The sequence below is a fragment of the Bombus terrestris genome, chromosome 14 (genome assembly GCF_910591885.1).
Source record: "Bombus terrestris chromosome 14, iyBomTerr1.2, whole genome shotgun sequence".
Lineage (NCBI taxonomy): Eukaryota > Metazoa > Arthropoda > Insecta > Hymenoptera > Apidae > Bombus > Bombus terrestris.
Window position 1 is genome coordinate 2,978,522 of NC_063282.1, and position 12,224 is coordinate 2,990,745.

Here is a 12,224-nt window from a genome sequence, read left to right on the forward strand (position 1 = left end):
GTGCACACCTGCACGTATTCTGGCTCGGGGTGAGGAGAATGGGCATCTCTTCGATGTGCTGCCGCTCTGTCGTTGCTTCTGCTTCTCTCCTACTACTCTTACCCCTGGCCCCCGCGTCGATACGGGGCGCAGGGCAGTCAAGACCAGGGGAAAAAAGAAGCGGCGAGCACACGCCATGACGCGCGACCAGCACGAGGACGACCCGCGCGATACGCTCCAATCTTCCCGCTCTTTCTCCCGCAGCCTCTCTTTCTCTCGCTCTTCTCTTCCGCTACTGCTCGCCTCGTCTTCTTCTTCTTCCTCTTGCTTTTTCTTGCTTTTTCTGGCCGCTTCTCTTGTTCGTCGCTTTTGTTCGAGCCTCTGTGCTCCTCGTCGCCGCCGAGAACGATATTGTTGGTGATGCTATCGCGCGAGCACGAATACGCTCGCGGATGCGATTTTGGATAGAATTTCAGCCCACGTGGAAATAGCGTTTAACATTTGATCCGCATTAATTCATAGAGGATAGGCTGTTTAAGAAAGCTGTCTCAAATTTGAACGAATTTTTACATTCTTTTTAGAAATAATCCATCTATGCGTCGATATATTTCTAGTAGATTAATGTATAATAGTAACAAATTTGTTTTGCATATGAAAAGCCGTAAACGCTCCAAGTTATCGATAGTAACTTGTCGAAAGAGATGAGTTTGATCTTGGCGAAATTTTTTACATGAGATTCCCGAGATTGGAAAGTAACAAAAGGTGATAAACATTTTGTAATATTTGTTATTGGCTGTGCTATTTCTTCGCGGTAAACGAGCACATGAATAAAACCGTAAGTTCGTCTCTTTTCACTCAATTACTTCTTAGTTTTATTCAAAACATTTACAGTCGTTGAAAAATATCGCGATAATGAATATTCGCGAAGCACAACGCAATCAAGCATTCAGCATTTTAAATTTTCAACTAGCCGGTTTATTTTTAAGATCGTCGTTCATGAATAAAATATCCTGAATTTCATACGGCCGTGAAGAAACTCGCGAAACATTTTCCCTCTCCATCTGCTGATTTTGATAGTGCTCCGTTTTTTCGTGTCATGTAAGAGTCATACACCTGTATGTATCGGTGGAAATACACGTTACAGGCCATTACACGTTTCCATCTCTTCGTTCTGTTTTTCTTTAAACACTTGTTAATCAACGTCAGACTGTTATCATGGGAAATGCGTTGATTGATTGATTGATTATTCATTACACGAAACGAACATCGACGAGCCTTAACATTTGCCTCAAACACGATCGATAAGGGATGGTGGCCTCTTAATAAACAGTCGGTGATATCCAGAAATACGCAACTCGAACGAAAAGAAGAAAAATGTGAGCGATTTTTTTGTAACTTTCACGAAAACGCTTTCGCCAGAGGTTAATTAAAAATTGTCATATCTTCGGTGTGTATCGCTCAACGAATAATCCATTTCCTTTGGCAGCCACTCGATGTGGTAATTAACTCGTCAAATAGCTTGGCTCGCAAGAAATATTCCGCCGCAACGCGTGAAATATTCGCCTTTTTTTAATTTACACGTTCGTGCAACGTTGGCTCGCGGTAATCGTTCGCCTCTTTCGGAACACCGGTATAATGTCCTTCGCCGCTGTTTATGGCTACGTGTATTATGCGAATGACCGCTAAAGATACGTTATTATTGTTATTACTTTGAAGATCCTTTGATTAAATAAGATGTTTTTAATGAATATCGCGGATGAATTTTATTTTCACTAAATTGTTATCGTTGGATAAAGTCTGTGACGGAAGCGACGTTCCTGGGTTACTTGGACGAGCAGATTTTCAATTTCGGAGAAAAATTACACGGCTTTCTTAGATTTTATTGGCTGATAACTAAATATAAATTAAATATTGTTATACAATTATCGACGTTGCAAAGTAGGATAAAAGAAACGACCGATCAAGTAAATTCATATCGCAATGTAAATTGTACGCTGTTCTTCGATCCCTATTTCTCTGTTTCTGATAATTAATGCTTGAAACGCAACAAAGACTAGCAAAAGTTAAGTGTTTGCTAAAAACTTGAACGCTTCTGGTTTTGTTTCGCCTTCTTTTTCTTTCGGAGCTGCGATATAAATTAGTCACGAAGTTTATTAAATATCATAAATTCAGTTGAATCCGTAAGACACGATAACATGTTAATAACATGCCTTCTCGAAACAATTTCGACTATGCGCATCGTAGGAAAAGGGTTAACGACCAGCCTTCCAAAGGTTACGATCCAAACCGTACAAAAAAACATAGCCAGACGTTTCACGCACGAAGCTCAAGAGCCACTGACTCCTCAAGTTATAATGTAAATTCCATTCACGTCTAAGAGAATATTTTGAATAAAATTAATTCTGAAAAATCAATGTTCAATAATAATATCGTCATTTGTAGCTGTGAAACTAACTGTTTGTCGGTTCACTAACAATCTTTTCCTTCGGATTCCTTCATTTCTCTACTGTTTCCTAAACAATTTCCAAAACTGATAAAGCGTTACGTTTCTACTGGTATGCGAGGTATTCCAGAGTTTAACATTCAAATTGCTCTATGAATATTCATGCAAACACACATTTCTATACAACGAAAAAAATGCGATCTATTAGCAGAGATTTGTCTCTCATAGCACGATATCCCGCAGTTTTTGTATCGTTAAACGTCTCATAAACGCGTACAAAATCGCGTTCCAACTATAAATTTGTACACTTTGGCCAAGGTCAAATATCGTTGCTAGAAATCGATCAAAGTATCCGTATGCTCGCAAACGATACTACTCTCCGTTTAATTTATCTTCCGCTTAAACCGTATATTTTTCAGTGTTAACATTTCTGAACTTTTTCTGTCCCTATACTATTGGGCTGGCAACTAAGTGATTGCCGATTCTATCATTAGGTAGTATTGACAAAATCCGCAATCACTTAGTTGTCAACCCCATATAATGTACAGTAAAACACTATAATTATCACATGGTAAGAAAAGTTGACAGACTGGTTTGTATAATTTCATATTATTGGACTTCCCAAACCAATAGAAATCAACCCAAAATCCAAAATATTGATATTCAAATATTTTCATCAGCCACTGTATATATATTGGATTGCCAACCCAATAGAATTCAACCCAAAATCCAAAATATTGACATTTAAATATTTTCACCAGCCACTGTATATGTATTGGGTTGGCAACCCAATAGAATTCAACCTAAAATCCAAAATATAGACATTCAAATATTTTCATCAGCCACTATATATGTATTGGGTTGGCAATCCAATAGGATTCAACCCAAAATCCAAAATATTGACATTCAAATATTTTCATCAGCCATTGTATATGTATTGGGTTGGCAACCCAGTAGAATTCAATCCAAAATCCAAAATATTGACATTCAAATATTTTCATCAGCCACTGTATATATATTGGATTGCCAACCCAATAGAATTCAACCCAAAATCCAAAATATTGACATTTAAATATTTTCACCAGCCACTGTATATGTATTGGGTTGGCAACCCAATAGAATTCAACCCAAAATCCAAAATATTGACATTTAAATATTTTCACCAGCCACTGTATATGTATTGGGTTGGTAACCCAATAGAATTCAACCCAAAATCCAAAATATAGACATTCAAATATTTTCGTCAGCCACTATATATGTATTGGGTTGGCAATCCAATAGGATTCAACCCAAAATCCAAAATATTGACATTCAAATATTTTCATCAGCCATTGTATATGTATTGGATTGGCAATCCAATAGAATTCAACCCAAAATCCAAAATATTGACATTTAAATATTTTCATCAGCCACTGTATATGTATTGGGTTGGCAATCCAATAGAATTCAACCCAAAATCCAAAATATTGACATTCAAATATTTTCATCAGCCATTGTATATGTATTGGGTTGGCAACCCAATAGGATTCAACCCAAAATCCAAAATATTGACATTCAAATATTTTCATCAGCCATTGTATATGTATTGGATTGGCAATCCAATAGAATTCAACCCAAAATCCAAAATATTGACATTCAAATATTTTCATCAGCCACTGTGCATATATTAGATTGGCAACTAAGCTATTGCGGATTTTGCCATTAGGTGGTATTGACAAAATCCGCAATCACTTAGTTGCCAACCCAATAATATCACAGAACGTGTCCCTATTTTTCGTATCTTACGACGACTCTCTTTGATTCTCTTCTTTTGCTCTGTTCTTCAAAAAAAAAGTTTTGCCCATTAATCTCGACGATTAAATGATTAAACGATCTTGGCGATACGTCATTCCCATTGCCATCTAATCTAGCGATCTGTGGATCTTACGACGCTGGGAAAGCAACGTTTCGTGAGACGCGGTGTAGTAGTACGTGGCACTTGTCGGCATGCCAGGCGCTCGACATCGAATTTTCGATAAGGAACGAGTTCTCTGGGACGGTAGTTTTTGCGACGCGGAGAAGCTAAGCGGACGACAGCCTGGTCGCTTTGACCGGTTTATCGGAATCCGGGCGACGCGTTGTCGCGGTGCATCGGCGCGGCTAGAGCCACGACACTTGTTGATTCACTGGAATACCACCGACGCGGAGCACGTGTACGCGCGTGTCGCCACCACTCCTGGCAGTCGCCGCTTCCGACCGCGCCGCTGAATCACGACTTGGCGGAGCCGAGAGTCGATCGAGCGCCTCACCGCGCTGGACCAGTTTCTATTCTACTCGATGTGGAACAATTGAAATAGTCGCGTGATCGCTACGCGTCCTCTTTCGTGCTGGTCGAGCTTCGTTACCAGCTGAGTAAAATATTTGGCACGAGGTACACTGGCTCGCGAAATTATTTCGATATTCATCATAGCGAAACTTTACGTTCGTATCGTGCAACCGATACGAAATATTTTCCGAATTTCATTGATATCGTAATGAGATACGATCGACTCGGTTGCATTCGTCAAGTTTGTAACTGATCCGAAAATGCGTGCAGAAGTTGTAAGTTATTTAGTGAAAGATTAGTAGAGAACAGGAGTACACATGGCAGGGTGTCCTTTGTTTCTTTGTTAGAGAATTTCCTAGAAAATTAATGGTTTCGTAATTATATCTAGGCGAATTTAACAAAAGTATCGTAGAAAATTTGGATATTGAAGTACGTACGTCGTACGTTCAGCTAAATATCTCGTAACTGCCGCGCATTTTCAGATTTGCTTGTATATAGATCAATGTGCAATCGAATTACGTATTTGAGTTCGTCAGTGCATAAGAAATACATATTTTATTTAAGTGTTGTTCCATTAGTTACGCTCATAAATATTTTAAGTATGAATATTTAGATACGAGAATACGTAAATATCCATAATTTCTCATGTTCTTGTCACAGTAAAAGGCAACATTAATTCTGTCAGCATCAAATTTATTCGTTTGTAACTCTTAAACTTATCGCGTTTATAAACAATCATATTTTTATGAATAATCTTCATGTGACATGTATTCTACAATATTTCTGCTCCTCAAATTCTCCATAAATTCATGAGCAGCAGCGATCTATAACAATACCGATAATAATGAACAAAACAAAAACGTAACCAAAGACCACATTCTACCCTCCATCAAACATGAAATTCGTACGAGCGACAAGCTCGCGTTAAACATCCCTTAGGTAACAACCCTCGAGAAACAACACCAAGTGTATTGCACGCACGATAATCCAAGTTCTCCGTTTGCACTACCGATGATCCACAGAAGACCGGTTCACTTTCTTGGGACACGTTTGACCGGCATTAGAAAAGGATTCGCCGTGGTTGTGGTATGAGTAACCGGTTTCCAGGTTGCCAGGATCGTGCAGCTCGGCAGCCGATTTTTCGAATTAAGCGTGCGATCTTAATGACCAGCAGCAGCCCGTCCCTGGCGCAGGCCGCTTGGACAGGTTTCGCTTGCGGGACTTAACAAGGTGTTTAGCCCTTTTGGAAGCCGATAGGCCAAACACGGGTCCGAGTGGGCCGGCCGAGTATTTACGAGGCTTTACCTCTAAACTGCGAAAGCCGATCTTGTGGAACCATGGATCGGCCGCAACGATCGTGTCTGTTTGTCGTTCGTTAAAGAATTTCGCTGCTGTTTTTTCCTACACCTGGACGAGATGGACTTTTAAACTGGCGATCGGCTTCGTTTTACGAGTCGTTGTACGACAGTGCGTCGTTTTCAAGAGAAACGTCTCTGTTGCAAAACGAGATTGCTGATAGAGTTTGTTTCGAAAATATGAAACAGCCGAAATTCACCCCTTGGCGCTCGTATTTTTCATTCTCTTTCTCTTCGCGTGGATTCTTGTTTCAACGTTGAACGATATACTATATGTGCGTTAAATTGAAAAATTAGAATAGAAGGTTCGACATGATTTGATGAATCATGCGATAGGCGAAAGAAAGTTGACGAAGTAAGATACGTCAAAAGATTCTATGCTTTCACAAAATGCGTTTATACTTAACAAATGCAACGAACAAATATAGCATAAACGTATTAATTTTTCCCTACAACGTCATCCGACACGACTGTGTCGTTGTTCCACTTCAAAGTTCGAGATCGAAGATAAGACATTTTTAATCTGTATAAGCGTCGTTATCGTTTCTACGATAATACAGCGAAAGAAAATTTTGACAAAGTAACACGAAGCGTAAAATTATCGTTGCTACGGAGAAAGTTGCAACCTGCATAGCGAAATATCGATCTTTCGATTCCTCCAACTAGAAATGGCAATATCTGCTTTTAACTAGCAAGGTTAAAACACTTTCAACGAAATTATTTCTCAGTTACATAATAACCAGTGTTTTACCTTTGTATCCACGTATCTCACATTTTTCAGATAATATAGCAACTCGTAGTTTACACATACGTGTACTTAATACACGAATACTACACAAATACAAAATACATAGACACCAAACAAATTCGCCTATCCTCCAAGCGAAATTACAAATAAACTTAACAAATTCTCTTCGATGATGTTAAACGTACACGATCAATAGCTTCATCGAGCGATCAAAGAATCATCAAAATATTACTCAGAAGTATATTACCTTTCGTATCTTTTCCACGACGAATGCCAGCCAGGGAATTAAAAGATAGACGATTTATCACTGTATCGTAGAATAGCGTTCTATAAATATGGAAATACACATATCACAGGTATCGTACGCGTTCTGTGCACCAAGAGGAGCAACCAAAGATAAAGAAACACTGTCTCAGCTCTCCTATCTTGCACTCTATTATCTATGACACGCGAGTGTTCGATACAATTGTGCCGGTGCCGCCACAATATATTTTCGCGTTCGTTTTGGCATTGTGCCGGACTTCTCGGTTACGCTGAAATAATTTCGTCAACTGCGTACTGATGTGTCATCTACTTATTATTAATGCGCCCGCATCAATGGCCCACTCGATCATCGTTGCAAATTTAATTTTAAAATCTTTTTCTATTCGTCGATTACGCGCACGTACTTGCTACGTTCTTATTGATCGAGGGTCGATGATTCATTTCGCTTTTTATAAATAAAACATCGGTGCCTGTAACGGCTCTTCTAGATTGGCGCAATGTCTGATATTTTGTTGATCGCGGCGTTGATATGCTAATGTTAATAAAACGTCGCGATATGTAATTTGTCTATCGTTTCTTGAAAAATATTTTTCCTGGAAAGTAATTCGAGGAAGCGTAATTGAAAGTGAGACCGAAAGAGCGTTAATTTTTAGGGAACGAGAGTATTGGGGTACTTTACGACTTGGATTCTCGGTTATCGACTGACTAATCGTCTTTGCATGAATTTAAATCTGAAAATAGAAACGTAGGACCGCGAGGTGAATCACGCGATGAAATTTATCAAAACGACGGCTTTCTTCGAATCGTGTTTCGTGATTCTTATAATCGAACCAGTTTAAGATCGATTTTATTTTAACGTTTTATGGACGACTACGATATCTCGATCTTGCGCTTGCTTAATGTTTCGCTGGTTCCAAGAAGATGATACATCGATAACGAGGAGAAATATCTTTACAGACAACGAAGAAGAATCGAATATATGTTTAGAAGGAAACTTCGATTGCCTACCTGCCATAAGCTGCTACGAGGAATAAAATCTTTAAAAGATCCAATATATTGCGTAACAAACGCCTAACAGAGTATAAAGTAACAAAAGATCGATGAATTAATGATGAAAAATGTCTAAAAAAAAAAAAGAAACGTCATCGTTAGTCACACACGTACAGACGATGTAACGTTAATATTAAAATGAAGACAGAAAAACTAACAGAAATCTCTAATTGCTCGATATAAATCAAAGTCTGCATAAATTAACGCTTCTAGACAACAGCGTCTATAATGTAAAACTCGTTTCAAAGAAACTAAGATGTACGTACATTTGCGACTAATTTCTTCGTGGTAAAGAAACAGCTTTGGTTTGCATTGAGACATCGATAAAACTAGAATGTAAGATATATGAAAAGCTATATAAATTATAAAAAAGGCGAAGAAGAAGACGATAAGTTTCTATTAAGCATTAGATAAGCATTTCCTATTTTTCATAAGGAAGTAGTTGTAAAATTTAGTCCATTTGTTTGACACGAAAACTGAACGTATATTTCTCCATCCATTTTTCCATCGCCGTAATATTAGTGTCTTTCATTGACACAAAGCATAACTATAAAACCAAATCGTTTGACTATATCTTGGAGCCTAACAGGTTCTCTCCGCGTTTAGCCATTAGAATAAAAATATTCTGTATTTATCCATCAGAGGCCCATTTCAAGCCTGGAATTATCGCGATGCTATATATCGGGTGAACTTTTTCGAATACAGCGGGCGTTAACGGGTTAATCATAAAGTGGCATTAAAATGGAAGAAACCAATAGAAAAATACTTGTCGTTTCCTACGATCTTTAAACGATATTAATAAAATTCCCAGGATAGTGCGATCGTAAATTCGTAAAAATTTCTACGAAAAATTACGTAATATTCTTTATTTATCCATTAAAGGCCGATTTCAAGGCTGGAATTATCGCGATGCTACATACCGAGTGAACTTTTTCGAATACAGCGGGCGTTAACGGGTTAATCATAAAGTGGCATTAAAATGGAAGAAACCAATAGAAAGATACTTATCGTTTCCGACGATCTTCAAACAACATTATTAAAATTCCCAAGACGAGGCGATCGTAAATTCGTAAAAATTTCTACGAAAAATTACGAATCGCTCGTTTGTTTCACTCCAATAATTTTAGTATCAAAAATAAAGTTTACATTCACTTCCTTTGCTTGAAAACCGGGAAGGATCTTACAATAAAACTGCGCAGATACATCAATTTGCAGTTAAACGCGGTATCGCGAAACAGGTGCACGCGTCGTCATTAATTTCATCGTGACAGAACGATCCCGGTCTAAGAGATCTCCACTGAAAGGGTTTTAAACGTTCGGATCGCGATGAAACGCGATTCTTTTTCCAGGTCGACTGATATAATGCTGCCGACGCGACGTCGAAAACGAGGCATTACCATGAGTGCGTAGCAGCAGAGAGACCGGTAGGATAATTACACTGATTGGTCGTCCGAGCCGGATGTGGTGGCTGGTCGCGCGCGCGCGCGCGTCCACGCGACCGTGTGCCTGTTAAGCTGAACAAAACGAGCGTTATCCGCGATGGCACGCCGGTATTATCGAGACACACTGGCTTGCGTTATTATTAATCGTATTAACGACCCTGCAGTGATGTGATACTATGCCAACGGCCGATCGGATTCAAGCCTCTTCTTCGCCAGGCGCTTTTATTCTTCCCTTCTTTCCACGAGCTATTTTAATTTAGATCTTTCGAATGATCGGCTCGTTTCCCTTTTATTTTACACCAATATACCTTTTCGAAATTATATCGCCAGAAGCTATATACGTAAAGAATAAACGCTCGGGGAACAGGTTGGAATATTAAAAATTGACGAATAGGCGAATGATATTATAATATCGTGCGAGTTGGTACAATGTTAATATCGATTTTTAACGGGATATGCCAATTTAGATGTTTCGAGGGATCGGTTCGTTTTTCTTCCATTTTCCAGGAGTATATTTCTCTAAAATTAGGAAGAACTTTTTTGAAATATTAAAAATTAATCAATTTGTACATTATTTAATCCTCTACTTTGTAATATCGTATATGTGTGGGTGGTACATGTTAATATCGTTTTTCGAAGGGATTACTTCGAGTAGATGTATAGTAGAGGAATTTTTCTGAAGTCGTAAAATTTATGCGATGTGATAGGTATATTCTTTAAGTAAGGATAAGACTCTTACGTAACTAGTAAATCCAAATCTCCTTAGTCCCGCGTATTACGTATATATAACAAATAGGCTTAAGTCTTTTTAGTATAGGCATTAAGTATTTTATTATATCTGTGTTTAAGTATTTAATATCGCAGCGTACATATAGCTAAAAATACGTATTGTCATGTTTTCGTGGACGTTCTTGTCGTATGTTAAATTCCATTCGAATGATCGGACAATAAAATGTTTAACATTCGATCATTCAAAACTGTTACTTTGTCTGCCAATAAATAAATACTGCACAATTCATTTGTGTAAATCGTTGGTATATTTCCCTTTCATAAAGTGTGCAAAGATTCTCATAAGTAACCATACAAAAATTAAATATCCCTTAAATTTCGAAAACTATAACAGTAGCTCAAACATTTCTCCGAACCTACTCGAAAGTATCCAAAAATATTTAAAAAGAGAAAGAATTAAAAAAAAAAAAAGAAAAAAAGACGAACACGATAGAAAGAGAGCGCGCGAGAGGAGCCTAAGTAAGTGAGTTACCTGAAAGGGGCAATCAATATCGTCCAACGAAGCCAGTGCACGTACGAGGAGGCATCGAACGCCGGAACAGCATGTTTACCGAAAAAGCAGCAGAGCGTCTTCGATCCGCTCGGCTCTCCCTCTTCTGGTCTAACGTTCGGTGTTACTATATACCGAGACAATCAGGCCGAGACACGGTATCACGGCAGAGAAGGTGGAAGAAGAAGAGTAGTCAGCGACCCGGCGCACCACCATCGGCAGCAGTTCAGCGACGCTAATTCGGAACGTGCTGGTATACGAAACGGTTCCGCACTGTTCCTCGTCTCCCTCTTCTTCATTCTCGCACCGAAAGCGCTTGTAGATCGTTCGTTCTCGCTTCAAATCGCGCGTCGTTCGACTCGCCCATCCTCGTCGAATGGCGAACCCCCGACGCAAGGTTCACGATTCTCTCTCTCTCTCTCTTCCTTTCTTTCTCTTCTTCTTTCACCGCAGAATGGGTAGCCGCCTCGCCTCCGAAATTCCTCGCTTGTACACTCTTGGCTCGTGCTACGAGAAACGTGGGAAGATTCTCAGGCCTGAGGAAGCCCTGAACGTCCCCACCACGTGCAAGGAACACGCGTTCGCAACCGTCTGCGTGGCCTTTGTGCATGCGCACACCATTGTACCAGTGTACGTTACGTGTATACGTATGCTGATACGCTGGCCAAATACACATACACGCGAATGCTCTTTATGTGGGAACACAGAGAGAGGAGTCTCGTATCTTTCTTGCACTTGGATGGTCGCATTGTGCACCGAGCCGTGAGTCCTCTTTGTAAGAGAAGAGGAGCCAACCTGGCCCGGTAATGTAACCTTAGCGTGGCCCCATTGCCGCTTGTTGTGCACATAATACGAGGCTATTGTACCGAGCACGGGCCATATTGTTGCCCACATCTCGGTCGGCACCCTGCCCAACACACCGACCGACGATCCCCTTTCCTTATTTTCTTCCTTGCTTCGCTCGCTACTTTTTTTTTCGTTGTATTCTTCTTGCTTTCTTCCTCCTTATGATTCCCCTTTATAGGGCAGATTCTCCAGACTGACATCGCGCTCGATCCTTCATAATCCGAATCTATGCGGACGACGAGGCGGAAGGTGTAGAGTTCCTTCGGAGTGACTTTCGAGTTGTTGCGTTTGATATATGGTGTTTTGAAGATGGTTAATTTCTTCTGATCTTGGGAGATTAGTTTGGTGCTACGAATAGACGGTGTTGCTCGTAAGATTGCGTTTGGGTGAGTCGTGGTATGGTAATCGGTAATTGTGTGCAAATCGTTTTGTGGGAAGCGAGCAAAGGTTAAAAGGGTTAAAGGGACGCTTGGATGGTTGGGTCTGGGAAACAGCGTCTCGCGGATTAATCGA

The 12,224-nt window shown here is 39.7% G+C and overlaps 1 protein-coding gene across 10 annotated transcripts in view; it reads right to left on the reverse strand.

Annotated features, from left to right (window-relative positions):
* Nucleotides 1-12,224, reverse strand: part of LOC100647821 (tubulin monoglutamylase TTLL4) — a 240,240-nt gene that overhangs the window by 12,892 nt on the left and 215,124 nt on the right. Inside the window, exon 1 of one of the 10 annotated variants that reach the window (XM_012316065.3) lies at nt 10,848-11,435. The exons of 8 other annotated variants lie outside the window; for them this stretch is intronic. The gene's annotated coding sequence lies outside the window, so the exon portion shown is untranslated. Of the gene's footprint in view, nt 1-7,077; nt 7,288-10,847; nt 11,436-12,224 lie in introns of those variants that run through there. One more of the 10 variants, XM_012316064.3, reaches the window with a different exon arrangement.